Source organism: Bos indicus, chromosome 8 (assembly GCF_029378745.1).
Source record: "Bos indicus isolate NIAB-ARS_2022 breed Sahiwal x Tharparkar chromosome 8, NIAB-ARS_B.indTharparkar_mat_pri_1.0, whole genome shotgun sequence".
NCBI classification, from domain to species: Eukaryota; Metazoa; Chordata; class Mammalia; order Artiodactyla; family Bovidae; genus Bos; species Bos indicus.
Genome location: NC_091767.1, coordinates 92811547 through 92828655, shown reverse-complemented (window position 1 = coordinate 92828655; position 17109 = coordinate 92811547).

Sequence of the window (17109 nt, the reverse complement as noted above, 5' to 3'; positions counted from 1 at the left end):
ACCTCTGAATCTGTTTTTCCCAGAAAAGAAGAATCCGGCTCTTGATGATTTATTGACTTTGCCCCAAAACTCCACCTAGATAATTTGGTGAAAAGAAGTGACATAGTACCCTTGATAACTCAGCTTATCACTAGCCACCTACTACCATTTGATTCATGGTTTATAGTCTATATTTGCCATTCTGGTTATTTTTCTGATTACCCGGGGAAAATACTACCAATGAATCAAAGAGGGTGGAGAATACTGAACAGCAGAGCTTCTGTCATTTTGTGGGGCTGTTAATCAAAGTGATACATTGCTGAGACAGCTGCCTGGGTGTGACAGAAAGCAGATTGCTCTGCCTTCTCAACATGTCAGAAGTTTGTTTGCTACTTTGAATATATGGAATGTCAATGTCAGTGGAATGCATTTAAAGAAGGTGTAAATGAAACCTGAAGAGCCTCAAGAGAGTTTGCATGTGCTTTGGTCTCCTAATTATACCAACAATACCCTCTGGAGTTATATAAGGGATATTTACATGATACCTTATATCACAGAAGTTGGGGATACACTAGGGGGTCAATATATCTAAGAGTTTCACAGGGCACAGTGTTTTAGGGAATGTTGTTACCAAAAACAATAAACAAAATGTAGTGAACAAAAACAATAAAATATAGATAGCAGTAATATATATTTTAGATTGATAGACCTGACCATCCAGCCTAAGATAATCTGTGAAAGATTTAAGGAATTAATCTTGTAATACTAAGTGTGGCCAAAATGAGACTACTAAGATTTGTCATTAGGTGCCAAAGACTTGCTAAAACAAATAAGAACACTAGTGAGAACTAGAGGGATCTCTATTTCGGAGAATGACCATGACTGGAAGATTTAATAAAGATATAAGCAAATGGATAAATTGAATAATAATTCTCATGGAAAATCAATAGCAATGTTGGAAGAAATCTTGTACTTTCATATAGAAAGGACACGTGGATATTCTAATATTTATTAGAATATAGTATTTTTAAAAGTCAATGGTTGAGAGTGCTAGAGGGGAACAGGAAGTTGTATTGGTGGGATATGTTGCAAGTCTAAATTAAGGCATGTTGTCAGTGGAAATTGTGGCAAATACTATTCTCTCATGCCATTGTTCACAAAATAGCACTGAACTTTTCTTCTCTATGATAAGTTGATTGGAATTAGGTAGATCAAACAATGGCACTTTTTTCCTATTACAATATTGCATAATGGCACTTGGAAGCCAGTACTTGTAAAACCTATATGATATATTAGGAATATGGTTATGACCACCAAAAAGATGAAGTCCAGAATTTACTGAAATAGGAGTGTACCAATTAATGAGGGTTTTGATACATAAGAATCTCTGTTGCAAAGAATAATTATGCTATATATTTTTTCTTTTAATGAAACCATTGGGGAAAGGGCAGTAAGCCCCATAAAACACAATACAAAGATGAAGACAAATTGCCCCTAGAGAGAGAATTAAAAATAACCTCTATAGTCAATAGAGAGGGGAAGGAAACCAGCTGTGTTCATATCATTAGACATCTCCTACCACTGGGGAAGGGTTAGAAACTATGAAAATCTCAACTTCTTAGACCCAGGGAGATATATAGATATAGATAGATGTATGGAGAAGGAAATGGCAACCCACTCCAGTATTCATGCCTGGAAAATCCCATGGACCGAGGAGTATGGTGGGCTATACAGTCCATGGGGTCACAAAGAGTTGGACACGATTGAGTGACTTCACTTCACTTCATATATATTCGTATATATATATATATATTTTTTTTCTTTTTTACCTGTTTGCTATCACCATCTTAGCAAATCTGAAGCAACTGTCAAGAACTTAGCTGAGCCTGGTAGAGCTGAGCTGCCAAGAATCAGAGTGGGCAATACAGATAACAAGCTGGAATGAAAGTAACATTGAAGCCCTTAATCTCTTACTGCAATAGTGTAGAAAGAAGTTAAACTGGAGAAAGCAGCTCTCTGTTCCATGTCCTCATATGGAATGGCTCAGCTGCTGAAAGTTGAGTCAGCACAGATATTTTGGCCATCTCACTGTAGGGTAGGGACCCTGAACAAATAGTGCTTGCAATCTGATGGACCTGAATGCTAGAAGAGGGATAGAGAAAAGGACTAGAAGTGGATAAATACTGAGTCAGAGCAGTGTCTTTAACATTTCCTTTCTTTCCCTAATAAAGAGGCCTCAAAACAGGCTTTAGGAAGGTGTTTGCCAAATGGCCCAGGTAAAGAAGCTTCTTATGAAACAAAACTAGTGGAGGTAACAAAATTCCAGCTGAGCTATTTAAAAGCCTAAAAGGTGAGGCTATTAAAATGCTGTGCTCAGTATGTCAGCAAATTTGGAAAACAGCAGTAGTCACAGGACTGGAAAAGGTCAGTTTTCATTTCAGAAGAGCAATCTCAAAGAATGTTCAAACTACCATACAATTGCACTCATTTCACATGCTAGCAAGGTTAGGCTTGAAATCCTTCAAGCTAGACTTCAACAATACATGAACCAAGAACTTCCAAATGTACAAGCTGGGTTTAGAAAAGGCAGAGGAACCACAAATCAAATTGTCAACATTTGTTGGATCATGGAGAAAGCAAAGAAATTGACTTCATTGCTTCATTGACTATGCTAAAGCCTTTGTCTGTATGGATCACACAAATTGGAAAATTCTTCAAGAGATGGGAATACTAGGCCACCTTACTTGTTTCCTGAGAAACCTGTATCAGGTCAAGAAGCAACAGTTAGAACCAGACATGACTCAATGGACTGGATCAAAACTGGGAAAGGAGTACTTCAAGGCTGTATATTGTCACTCTGCTTATTTAACTTATATGCAGAGTACATCATGCAAAATGCCAAGCTGGATGAATTATAAGCTGGAATCATGATTGCCTGGAGAAAAAGTCATTAGAGTTGTTACATACCATCTTACAGAAAAATCCAAACAAATTTTTTGGCAAACCCAATGATTAAATAGCAGAGATTTCTTTTTTTGGCTTTCTCTTGAATCTGAAGTTATCAAGATTTGCCCTTACTTTAAAAATAAAAAGATTCTTGAAAAAAACTAGAAATACGATACTCTTGATAAAACAAAAGGTTAAAAATGATATTACTAATATAAATCAATAAAACTACTGAGAAAATGCATTCAAAACAAAAAATTCACTTCTATGAATTTTCCAGGTTTAAAGAGTAAACTATAGTGCTGAAGGAATGGTGCTAAAGATCTTAAAAGTATATCAGGAATCTCAGTTTTGCTATTGTAGACATTATAACCCTAAACTTGTGAAACTTTGCCAGCAAAAATACTTAATATATTTAAAATCATAGTTACAATCAGCTTTAAGAGTATGAAACACTCCTCAAAGAACATTTCTTTTATTCATGACACTTAAAAAGCAATTTATTTTCCTGTAAAGATATGAGCAGATCACTCAAGCCTTTTATATACGCAGAGTTTCAAAGTTGGTATATACATTGTCACCCTACTAATTTTAGCATGATGGTAGTGATGATTCCCAAATGGTGCGGTGGTAAATAAAGAATACGCCAGCCAATGCAGGAAACACAAGAGACACAGGTTCAACTCATAAGTTCAGAAGATCTCCTAGAATAGGAAATGGCACCCCACTTCAGTATTCTTTCCTGGTAGCTCAGTTACTGAGTTACCAGTGATTGAGCAGGTAGCTCAGCTGCCTGCAATGCAGGAGACCCTGGTTCAATTCCTGGGTCAGGAAAATCCACTGGAGAAGGGATACACTCCCCACACCAGTATTTCTTGGGCTTCCTTCGTGGCTCAGCTGGTAAAGAATCTGCCTGCAGTGCAGGAGACCTGGGTTTGATCCCTGGATTGGGAAGGTCCCCTGGAGAAGATAATGGCTTCCCACTTCAGTTGTCTGGCCTGGAAAATTCCACGGATTGTATAGTCCCCGGGGTTGCAAAGAGTCGGACATGACTGAGCCACTTTAACTTTTTCCAGTATTCTTGCCTGGGAAATTTGATAGGCAGAGAAGCCTGGTGGGCTACAGTCCATGGGGCCACAAAGAGTCAGGCACGACTATCTGAGCACAGAGCACAGAGTTGATTTACATTGATAGTATTGACCAATTTGGTCCTGAGAATTTTCTTTAATGTTACTTCATTTAGTTTTTCTTTAACAAGGAAGAATAGGAGTTAGTCACATGCCATGTGATGTTGGAGAAGACTGGAAGTTCCCTTGGACTGCAAAGAGAGTCAATCCTGAAAGAAATCAACTCTAAATATTCATTGGAAGAATTGATGCTGAAGCACCAATACTTTAGCCACCTGCTGTGAAGAGCCAACTCATTAGAAAAAGCCTTGATGCTGGGAAAGATTGAAGGCAGGAGGAGAAGGGGACAACAGAGGATGAGATGGTTGGATGGCATCACCATCCAACTGATATTAATGGATATCAGTTTGAGCGAACTCCGGGAGATGGTGAAGGACGTGGAAGCCTAGCATGCTGCAGTCCGTGGGGTTGCAAAGATGGAGCAACTGAACAACAACAACAATAATAATCCTTATAAAAGTTAACTTTCCTATCAGTGTCTTCTTCCCAGGAAACTCAACCTAAGATAATTGATATCAGAAATGGATCAAAAAAACTAGGTGATAGGGTGATGTGTTATGGCTGGATTGCTTGCTTCCAGACTGGCAATAAGGACCTTTCACTGATGATTCCTATTGGTGGACACAGATCCTGGCACAAGATAAAAAGTGCAGTTGTTAAAATTTTCATTTTTGGCAAACTGCAATGGTATTCTGCTGAGAAGAAATGTGCTAGTTGTTATGAAGTATGCAGCATTTGAAAATATAAGAAAAATAGTAAATGTAAGGTCAGTGGTATTAGGTAGTTATTACTAAGCACTGTTAATGTTGCAAGTGATCAAATGATGAGAGAAATTTTTAGGCAAATAAAATTTACATGTAAAAGTCACAGAGTCTCTGTAGTTTAATTTTGTATGTCCATCATCCCTTTCAAGGGAGAGCAGAGAAAACTGAAGACTTGTCTCAGGGATAAACCACCAGATTAGCTGAGCTTCCAATGAGATAGGTCTGATATGCCAAGGCCAGGGTCCTGTTTGGGGTAGAGAGGGACCTCGATCTGTGAGATAGGAAATTTGAATTGGTGCACTGAAAAGTCTGAGAAGTCCATGTTCTTCAAACTCTCTGATCTTGTATAAATGGCCCAGTGTGTGCATGCTCTCAGTAAGTTATGTCTGAGTCTGTGACCCTGGGGACTGTGGCCTGCCAGGCTGCACTGTTCATGGGATTTCCCAGGCAAGAATACTGGAGTGGGTTGCCATTCCCTTCTTCAGGGGATCTTCTCATCCCAGGGATTGAATCCACATCTCCTGTATTGGCAGGCAGATTCTTTACCACTGAGTCACAAGGGAAGCCCCAAATGTCCCAGTATTTCCTGTTAAATTCTATCACTGCGACTTGGTTGAAGAACTCAAAGAAACTTCTCCCTAAGAAAATATGCATCTCTCAAGATATGTACTCGGTTTCCCACCTTGACTAAATACCAGTAAAAAGAGTTGAATTACAACTGGTTTATTTAAGGATAAGCAGGGTGTCATTAAAAATGAAAGGAACTATAACTTCAAAAAGTTAGACTTAGCTAGTGCATACTAGCAGAAGCTGGGAGAATGTGCAGAGGATACATTTCTGAGTGTGTTTGATCAAGGGATGTTGAAACTAAAGTTGAACTAAAGCTTATTAGCCTATGGGTGTCTTCTGGAATACAAGATTTAATATACTAACAGAACCCTAGGAAATGATATAAACGTGCTACTAAGGTGGCTTTTAAAAGAATGAGAAAAATGGCCCTGTAACATAATTCAATTACTAGTTTTGCCAGGTTATTTTGTAGATTAACTTGGATTTTCTACCTCCACATTTTATGTAAATAATGATAATAACTGCTATTATTGTTAATTGATATCCAAATTATATTTCATGACCCATCAAATTTATCATGAGCTTGTCAAGACTAAATTCTCTTTACTGTCACTCTAAATTATTCATCTTCTTCATGTTGTTTGAATTGGGATTCCTAATGTCCTAATTCTTCTGTCACACCTAACTCCTATCTTATATTTATAACTTAACTTCTCTTTGTTTCTCTTTGTTGTTGTTTAGTTGCTAAGTCGTGTCCGATTCTTTGGGACACTCATGATCTGTAGACCGCCAGGCTCTGTCTATGGGATTTTCCAGGCAGGAATACTGGAATGATTTGCCATTTCCTTCTGCAGGGGATCATTATCTAAGACTAATCATATCATATTAGAAAAGGCAGAGGAACCAGAGATCAAATTGCCAACATCTGCTGGATCATCAAAAAAGCAAGAGAATTCGAGAAAAACATCTATTTCTGCTTTATTGACTATGCAAAAGCCTTTGACTCTGTGGATCACAATAAACTGTGGAAAATTCTGAAAGAGATGGGAATACCAGACCACCTGACCTGCCTCTTGAGAAACCTATATGCAGGTCAGGAAGCAACAGTTAGAACTGGACATGGAACAACAGACTGGTTCCAAATAGGAAAAGCAATGTGTCAAGGCTGTATATTGTCACCCTGCTTATTTACCTTATATGCAGAGTACATCATGAGAAATGCTGGACTAGAAGAAACACAAACTGGAATCAAGATTTCCGGGAAAAATATCAATAACCTCAGATACAGATGACACCACCCTTATGGCAGAAAGTGAAGAAGAACTAAAGAGCCTCTTGATGGGAGTGAAAGAGGAGAGTGAAAAAGTTGGCTTAAAGTTCAGTGTTCAGAAAACTAAAATCATGGCATCTGGTCTCATCACTTCATGGCAGATAGATGAGAAAACAGTGGAAACAGTGGCTGACTTTATTTTTTCTGGGATCCAAAATCACTGCAGGTGGTGATTGCAGCCAAGAAACTAAAAGATACTTACTCCTTGGAATGAAAGTTATGACCAACCTAGACATCATATTAAAAAGCAGAGACATTACTTTGTCAACAAAGGTCTGTCTATTCAAGGCTATGGTATTTCCAGTGGTCATGTATGGATGTGAGAGTTGGACTATAAAGAAAGCTGAACACCAAAGAATTGATGCTTTTGAACTGTGGTGTTGGAGAAGACTCTAGAGAGTCCCTTGGACTGCAAGGAGATCCAACCAGTATATCCTAAAGGAGATCAGTCCTGGGTGTTCATTGGAAGGACTGATGCTGAAGCTGAAACTCCAATATTTTGGCCACCTGATGCAAAGAGCTGACTCATTGGAAAAGACCCTGATGCTGGGAAAGATTGAAGGCCGGAGGAGAAGGGGACGACAGAGGATGAGATGGTTGGATGGCATCACTGACTCAATGGACATGAGTTTGGGTAAACTCCGGCAGTTGGTGATGGACAGAGAGGCCTGGCATGCTGCGGTTCATGGGGGTGACAAAGAGTCAGCCACAACCGAGTGACTGAACTGAACTGAATCATATCATATGCTTGGAACATATTGCTTCTTGCATAGAGATTACCTCCTCAGTCTTCTGAATATTCAACTACTGTTTCTGAAATGAATATTTCCCTTTGGGTTTTCAGTACCCTTAGCACTCTGCCCTTTGAAAAGAAAATTTTAAAATAATAAAATTTTATTTCTTCTATTGTACTACCATCTCAAGATGATATCCTGTTTTTTTTTTTATATCTTTTCCATTCTAGCAAAACTTTTAAAAAGTATTTGAAGTATTACCTCCACTTATTTGTTATTTATTCAGTCTTAAAATTACTATAATTCTAATTCAAAAAAGTATCATCTACACAAATTGTTCATCTCAAGTCAGCAATAAGCTATTACGTAACTAAGTACAGTAGACATGCTTTATTATTTATCCTTATACAGCCTTGATACTTGAAACTTTTTCTTCCATGACTTAAATAAGAAACCAATCTCCTACTTTTCCTCTTGTCTTTCTAGAAGCGTGTAATTCTTTATTCAGATGTGAAATACTTGAGTTCCTCAATACTAGTCTTCTGTTCTATCCCTCTTTCCTTACTTGATATCCCTGGGAAACCTTATTCATATCCAAGATGAAATTGCCACTTATAAAAAGAAGCCATCATAACTTCCATGCCTGCGATCTATCACTTCTCTGAGCTTGAGTCTTATATTTAATTGTTTACTTGAATTCTCCTTTTGGATCCTTAAAAAGCAGGTAAAATTCAACATGTCTAAAATTGAATTCTTGAGTTTTCCATCCAATTAATAGGGTTATTTGTATTGTTTTTAAAGTTCACTAATAGCACTGTCATCCAACTATAATGTATATAAGTAGTGCAAATATAGGCATTATTCTATCCACCTACCTACCTCTCCCATAACCAGTGTATTATATATAAAACTTTGGTAGATTGGATTATAGTTCCAATTCTTCAGTTCCCTAGAATAGGGTAATTTATTCATGCTATTTCTCATTTTATTTATAACATTTGCCTCATACTTCCCCACTCTATGGATGTGATTAATTTTTCCCTCTTGTACTTTTGTGAACACAATTAAAATAGCATGTTCCAGGTAGCTGTACGTCTTTATCCCTAGCCTCGGAGGAAAGGCACATAGAACAGACATGAACCCAGCCAGTAGACCTGCAGTCCCTTGTCTCAGACAAGTCCAGTGGAGATAAAATAAATGCTGGTTAATTTGCATGCCTGCAAATCTATAATCTATAAGCATGAAAATGTTTGTTGTAAGCCAGAAAGATTGTCAAGCTTTTTTTTAAAATAATATTCCATAGAACCTGATGATTAAGATTATCAGTCTTAATTGTACCTCTTCAATATCTCTTGAACTGATCTAATTTTTGCATTTCTTTCCTCTAATCAATTACTATTATCTCTTAAATACTAAAATGATTTCCTAATGACTCTACCTGTGTTAACTGTCTCATCAAGTATTTTTATAACATTGTTCCCAGTGCTATCCTTTGGAGATATGAATTTGATCAAAATACCTTCGTTTTCTTCCAAAACTCCTTTATACTTACACACTTCAAATGGTGTTTTTCTTCCTTTTAATAAAAGAGACAAAATTTTTGAAAGCCTTTTATGATCGGGCTTGTTGCTTACATTTTCTCCCAGGATGCCCCACCCCTTTACTTCAAACTGACTTTGTTTTGTTCCTTTATACTTGCATTTTATGGACATTGGAATTGTACCATGTTATTTCTTCTGACTGGCATATTTATCCAGTTACTATTTTTCTAGTTAACTCTTTGCTTCTGTTCAGATTTCAAGTAAATTATCCTTTTTTCAAAAAATAATCCACGTATTTCCTGACCAGATCAAACTATATCATACCCTCTCATTACATTTTATAGTGCCTTTAACACTTGAAACGGAGAAGGCAATGGCACCCCACTCCAGGACTCTTGCCTGGAAAATCCCATGGACAGAGGAGCCTGGTAGCCTGCAGTCCATGAGGTTGCTAACACAACTGAGCGACTTCACTTTGACTTTTCACTTTCATGCATTGGAGAAGGAAATGGCAACCCACTCCAGTGTTCTTGCCTGGAGAATCCCAGGGATGAGGGAGCCTGGTGGTCTGCTGTCTATGGGGTTGCACAGAGTTGGGCATGACTGAAGCGACTTAGCAGCAGCAACACTTGAAAATGTATATTTATGTATCTTATTTTTATTTCTATTTTATCTAAAAATGTAAATTATTGAGAGCATGATTTATGGACAATGCCTGGCCAATAGGACAATGCCTGGTGTATAAATTTCCTCATTGAATACAAATAAGATTTTGTTTCAAACATTGCCTCCAGAAGCAGTCACACCAAAACTTACTGCTAACAGCTTTTTCATTGATGTCTCACTTAGCCACATCTCACTTATTTTGAACTGAGACATCTTTGTTGAAACTGTTGCTTGGTTTGTAGGCATATATAGTTGCTACATCTGATCTTGCATATATGCAATCAAAGTTTTTTCACTTTGGAAATCAGTCAATTATATTTTATTGTTACCATTGATTGCGTTAGATTACAGTTACTCATTTTTAAAAGAATTTTTTTTTTGATCTCTTAAAATATGGCTCAGAGTGAATGCTAAAATGAAGTTAAAGCCTGGTTTATTCTATTTTATTTCTGTACTTGTCTCTAAATAAGCTTTAACTTCTAAAATGAGGACTTTTTAACTTTATTATTTCTGACATTTTTGAGCCTTATATAATTTCATTCATAAGAGAAAAAAAATTAAAAGGAAATTAAGAAAATTTGTGAAGAACATGCTAGAAATCTATTCAAATTTTTAAGTAGATGCCCTGCAATTTTTTTTTTTTTTTTTTGTCTTTTCACTGTTCAAACAATGGTTAAACCTTCTGGAGAAGGGTTACTATAAGCCATTTAGCTTTGACTGTCATTTAAAATTATTTTTTACTTCCCAGCAAAAATTAATGTCCATTTTTTTCAGATAAGAGGTTCAAAATTACTTTAGCTCACTTGAGCATAACAGTCCATCTCCTCATTCTTACAAACTTGAAAAATCACTGTTGTTATAAACTATAGGATATGGAAAATCATACATGGCATAAAATGTCCCATTAAAACCAGAAGAGGAAGGAGAAAATCCATTTTTTTCCTGATCCGAAAAGAATGGGCCAGAATGAAAGGAAATAGAACAGGAGCAAAGAAATAGAGCATGGATATACCCACCTCTTTAAGCCAAAGTCCAACATGGGAAATATGTTAGAAAGATGAGGAGAAAACTGAAAGTAGAACAGATTTTCACCTGTTCCTGTTTGGAACCCTAAGAAGAAAATCACTGCACAAGAAAGTCTCTTGTCTACATAATACTAGTGAAGAGTCATAAAAGAGCAACAGCAGAGGAGGAAAGCTGGATTATCAGTGTTGCTTTTTGGTGTTTAGGGGATCAAAACACCTCTTTGCACTCCAGTGAGAGGAAAGAGAAGTGCAAAGAAGGCTATTAGACAGTCAAAGGTGTAGTGTACATCCCAGGTTTTAGTCTTAAAAGTTTTAGTCTTAAAATCATGTTCATAACCTGAGAACACTTATTATTAGCAATAGACTTGATAAATAATTTGAATAGTTTGCATTTAAAATGTAGCAAGACTTCCAGTTTCAGCCTGATACATAAATAACATAGACTTCATTACTCCCTTCCTCACAAGAAAAACCTGAACAAACTGAAAATCAAAAACTCTTTTTTGATCCATCACATAAAGTCACAAAGAAAATCACTATCCCCTAAACTAAAAAGGTAGATGAATACAGAGAATCATGTCTTAAGTTGAGTAGCTGCTGGAGCCAAAAACTTATAGGAGAACTTAAAGATAATTTCTGATTTATGGAAACTGAGGCCTGTCAAGTTTGAGAGAGGAAACACCTGAAAGCCCAACTTTAGGAGGAATTCAATACTATTCATGACTTTTAACTCTGGAAGCCCCACTATGTTCTCAGAGTGAAGGTTGGAGAAAAATCCTCTCTACCCTCCAAGAAAAGGAGGAGAAAAGTAACTTTTTTTTAAAATTAAATTTATTTATTGTAATTAGAGGCTAATTACTTTACAATATTGCATTGGTTTTGTCATACATCAACATGAATCCACCATGGGTGTTCACCTGAAGCCCCCTCCCACCTCCCTCCCAAGCAGGATACAGGAAGCTTGGGGCTGGTGCACTGGGAAAAGTAACTTTTTGAAATATGCTCAGATACTTCTGTCTCCTAAACACCCGAAGTCTGCCATTAGAAGAAACTGTGTTACCAGGGCCCAGCTATCTTGGGGGAAAGGAAATATCTGACTACAGACTCCTCTCACTTTAAATATAGAGAAGGAGAAAACCCAGCTCTAATTTTACCAAGCTTTCCTATTTCAACTAAAGGGAGGGAAAAAACAAAACAAAACTGAAAAGCATTTGTGAAGGTCCATAGCCTGGTGGCACAGACTTACTAGAGATTAAGATTTAATTATAGAATTTTAGAATGCTTCACCTGTTGCATTCCTTACCATCACATTAATACTGTTTCTTTATAATGGCAGGGGTTAGAAAGGAAATAACTGCAAAGCTCAGACCTTATTTAACAAAGAGTCTCTTGAGAAACCAAAGACCATAGGGAAGACAAAAACTAGAGAAATTTTAGAATTTGATACTATATCTAAAACAAACATGAGCCACAGTCTAACTTCTAGGCAAACAAGCATAAAATAGCACACTGAAGACTTGTTTATATGCATTGAGTGCATGCTCAGTTGTGTCTGAATTTTTGTGACTCCATGGACTGTAGCCCACCAGTCTCCTCTGTTCACGGAATTTTCCAGGCAAGAATACTAGAGTGGGTTGCCATTTCCTACTCCAAGGGATCTTCCCAACCCAGGGCTCAAAGCAGCATCTCTTACTTCTCCTGCAGTGGCAGGCAGATTCCTTTCCATTGGGCCAACTGGGGAGCCCGTAAAGACCTGCTTGCTTCAGTTTTTTTTTTTTTTTTTTTAACCAATGTATCATGTTGAACTTACAGTGGAAAATCACAAGACATAATGAAAGACAAAAACACAATCTGAAAAAACAAGATACAGCACTGAATATATATATATATTAAAACAGAGATTTTGGAATTATCACAAAAGGATTTAAAGCAACTGTGATACAGAGGATGAGGTTGTTGGATGGCATCACTGACTCAACGGACATACTGCTGCTGCTGCTGCTGCTGCTGCTGCTAAGTCGCTTCAGTCATGTCCAACTCTCTGTGACCCCATAGACGGCAGCCCACCAGGCTCCCCCGTCCCTGGGATTCTCCAGGCAAGAACACTGGAGTGGGTTGCCATTTCCTTCTTCAATGCATGAAAGTGAAAAGTGAAAGTGAAGTCGCTCAGTCGTGTCCGACTGTTCGAGACCCCACGGACTGCAGCCTACCAGGCTCCTCCATCTATGGGATTTGCAAGGCAAGAGTGCTGGAGTGGGTTGCCATTGCCTTCTCTGTAATGGACATGAGTTTGAGCAAACTCCAGGAGACAGTGAAGGACAGGAAAGCCTGGCATGCTGCAGTCCATGGGGTCACAAAATTTGACATGACTTAGTGAGTAAGCAAATGATTAAAATGTAAAGAATGATCATGGAAAATGTAGATTTACAAGAACACATAGGCAATGTAAGCAGAGAGAAGAAAATTCTAAGGAAAGAATCAAATAATAATTCTAGAAATGAAAAAACCTGTGACATAAATGAAAAATGCCTTTGATGGTTTCATCAATAGACTGGACACAACTGAGACTCAGAGAGCTTGAAGACAGGTCAACAGAAACTTCCATACTGAAAAGAGAAGTGAAAAAGTACAAGAAAAGCAACAGAATATTCAGGAGCTGTGAGATAGTTACAAAATGTTCCATGTGCTTAGAGAAAACACAAGAAGAAAGAAACAGAAGAAATATTTGAACTTGTAATAGCTGACATAATTTTTAATTTTCTTCCAAATATATGACAGACAACAAACCCCAGATGCAAGAAGCTGATAGATCACAGACTAAGGTAAATGTAAAACAAAAACAAAAAAAAACACCTAACAGTAGGCATATCATATTCTAACTGTAGGTAATCAAAGATAGAAAAGTTGGAAAAAAAAAAAAAAAGCAGTAAAAAGAAACACCTTATCCTATAGAGAAACAGAGAAAAGAATTAGGCCAAATTTCTCATGACAAACCATACAAGCAAGAAATGAGTGGAGTGAAATATTAAATATTGAAAGAAAAATTAACCTAGAATTCTCGATGAAATTCTAGTTCAAAAGTGAAGAAGAAATAAAGACTACATCAGAAAAATAAAAATTAAGAGAATTAGTTTTCAGTAGACTTGCCTTGCAGGAAATACTAAAAGCTTTCTGAAAAAGAAAAATTACATAGGTCGGAAACTCAAAGCTACATGAAGAAAAGTGTTAGAGAAGGAATATATAAAGGTAAAATAAAATATTTTCTTATTCTTAATTGATATACAATTAAATTTGTTCAAGTTAATAATAGCAATGATGTATTTGGGTTTTTATAACCTATAAAAAGTGAAATGTGTGACAATACTGTTATAAAGTATCAAGAGAAACAAATAAAAAATGCTTTTCTCTAAGGTGCCTGCATTAATGTGGAGTGATATACTGTTATTTGAAATAGACTCAGATTTATTTTAAGTGTATATTACAAACTCTATGGCACCACTAAGAGAAAAAATATGTGTTAACAGAGGAGAATCTGTTCATTGAAAAAGCAAGAGAGTGTCAGAAAAAACATCTACTTTTGCTTTATTGACTACACCAAAGCCTTTGACTGTGTGGATCACAACAAACTGTGCAAAATTCTTAAAGAGATGGGAATACCAGACCACCTGACTTGCCTCCTAAGAAATCTGTATGCAGGTCAAGAAGCAACAGTTAGAACTGGACATAGAACAATAGATTGGTTCCAAATCAGGAAAGGAGTCCATCAAGACTGTATATTGTCACCCTGCTTATTTAACTTATATGCAGAGTACATCATGTGAAATGCTGGGCAGAATGAAGCACAAGCTGGAATCAAGATTGCCAGGAGAAATACTAATAACTTCAGATACACAGATGACACCACCTTTATGGGAGAAAGCAAAGAATTAAAGAGCCTCTTGATGAAAGTGAAAGAGAAGAGTCAAAAAGTTGGCTTAAAACTCAACATTTGGAAAACTAACATCATGGCATCTCATCCCATCACTTCATGGAAAATAGATGGGGAAACAATGGAAATAATGAGAGACCTTATTTTTGGGGGCTTCAAAATCACTGTGGATGGTGACTGTAGCCATGGAAACTGCAAAGAGGTCCAACCAGTCCATCCTAAAGGAAATCAGGCCTGAATACTCATTGGAAGGGCTGATTCTGAAGCTGAAAGTCCATTTCTTTGTCCACCTAATACAAAGAACTGACTCCATGGAAAAGACCCTGATGCTGGGAAAGAGTGAAGGCGGGAGAAAGGGACGGCAGAGGATGAGATGGTTGGATGGCATCACTGACATGATTGACATGAGTTGAAGTAGGCTCCAGGAGTTGTTGATTGACAGGGAAGCCTGATGTGCTGCAGTCCATGGGGTCACAAAGAGTTGGACATTACTGAGTGACTGAAGTGAACTGAACAGAGGAGAAAATATGGAATTATGTAAAATGATCAGTCAAAATCAGAGAAGGCATATAAAGAGCCAAAACAAAAGGAAACAAAGAACAAGGGTAGTTAATAGAAAACAGTTACAAACATAATCAGGATTAGTTCAACTAAGCACTTTAAATGTGAAAGGTCTAAATATAAAAATTTCAAGTTACTGTCTAATAGGGTGGATAAAAACAAATGCAAATATGTCTAATGAAGCTCATTTAAAATATAAAGATCCAAAGGTTAACAGCAAAGGGATAGAGAAAAGGATAGAGACAGATATACCATGAAAAATAAAAGTAATCTGGACTATTAATTTCAGATAAAGCTGATTTCAGAACATGACAAATTGTCAGGGATGAAGATGGCATTAAATATTGATAAAGGATACTTTACTTGAAAACATAGCAATCCCTAATATGAATGGGTCTAACAAAGAAGTGTCAAAATACATAAGGCAAAATCTGAGAAAAGAAGTAAGGAGAAACAGAAGAATTCACTATTATTGTTTGTTACTTCAACAATCAGCAATTTACAGGTCCATCAGGCAGAAATAATACAGAATATACATGAGCTAAATGACACCATGAAATAATTGGATATTATTGACATTTGCAGAATATGTTATCCAAGAGAAGCAGAACACACCTTTCTTAAACTCACAGAAAAACATTTGCCAATATAAACCACAGTCTAGAACACAAAACACAAAATACCTATTTAAAGGAATACAAAGTATTGCAAAGTACACACTCAGGCTACAATGGGATTAAAGTAGAAATCAAGAATAGAAAGATAGAAAATATAATTAAAAAATAAGTAAAACCCTTTTAAATAATACATGGGATGAGGAAGAAGACTTAAGAGAAATTTAAACATATTTAACTAAATAAAAATGAAAAGTTAATTTATTAAGATATGTAGGAGTAAACAATCAGTGCAATAGTCAATTAATTTATTAGGAAAAAATATAAAATAATATGTGCTTCCACCTTATAAAACAAGAAGAAATGAAACAAAAGTAAGCAGAAGAAAAGAAAAACCAAAAAGATGAAATCAAGAAAATCGATAACAGGAAATCACTAGAGAAAATCGATGAAACCAAACAGTGGTTCTTTGAAAAGAACAGTAAAAGTAATAAACCTCCAACCAAGCTAACGAAGGCATGGGGGGCGGGGGGCGGGGGTGGGGAGGAAAGACATAAGTTAATAATATCAGAAATGAAAGGGGTGTCATCACTACTGATCTGAGGGATATTAAAGGGTAAGAAAAGAATACTATGACCGTCTCTATGCCCACAACTTGGTATCTTAGTTGAAATGTACTACTTCCTTGAAAGATACAGCACCGAAACACACACAAGCAGAAGTAAGGTACTCTCAATAGGACAGAAGGAATGAAGAGGCCGAGTCAAAGTGGAAATGACACACAGTTGTGGATGTGTTTCGTGGTGGATGTAAAGTCCAATTCTGTAAGGAACAATATTGCATAGAAACCTGGAATGTTGGGTCCATGAATCAAGGTAAATTGGTAGTGGTCAAATAGGAGACAGCAAGAGTGAACATGGACACAACTATAATTTAGACATGAATAAAGCAATGTATATGAATTGGAAGAATAAATATTGTAAAATTAATTTTCCTCCAAGTGATGCATAATTTCATTGCAATTACATCAAACCCCAAGTAAATTCACTCTGGTATTTTCTCTGGTCACTGATATATTTTGATTCATATTTTTTATCTTAATATTTTGTGCATAAGTTTGTTGCAGAAATATAATTAAACCCCAAATCCTCCCAACCCATAAAGCCTCTTCAGGAAAGTAGAATACAATTTTATTGTTAAATACTGAATCAGAAAGTAGTATGCATCACAGGCAACCTACTAAAGGAGTGCGGACAGAAATGTC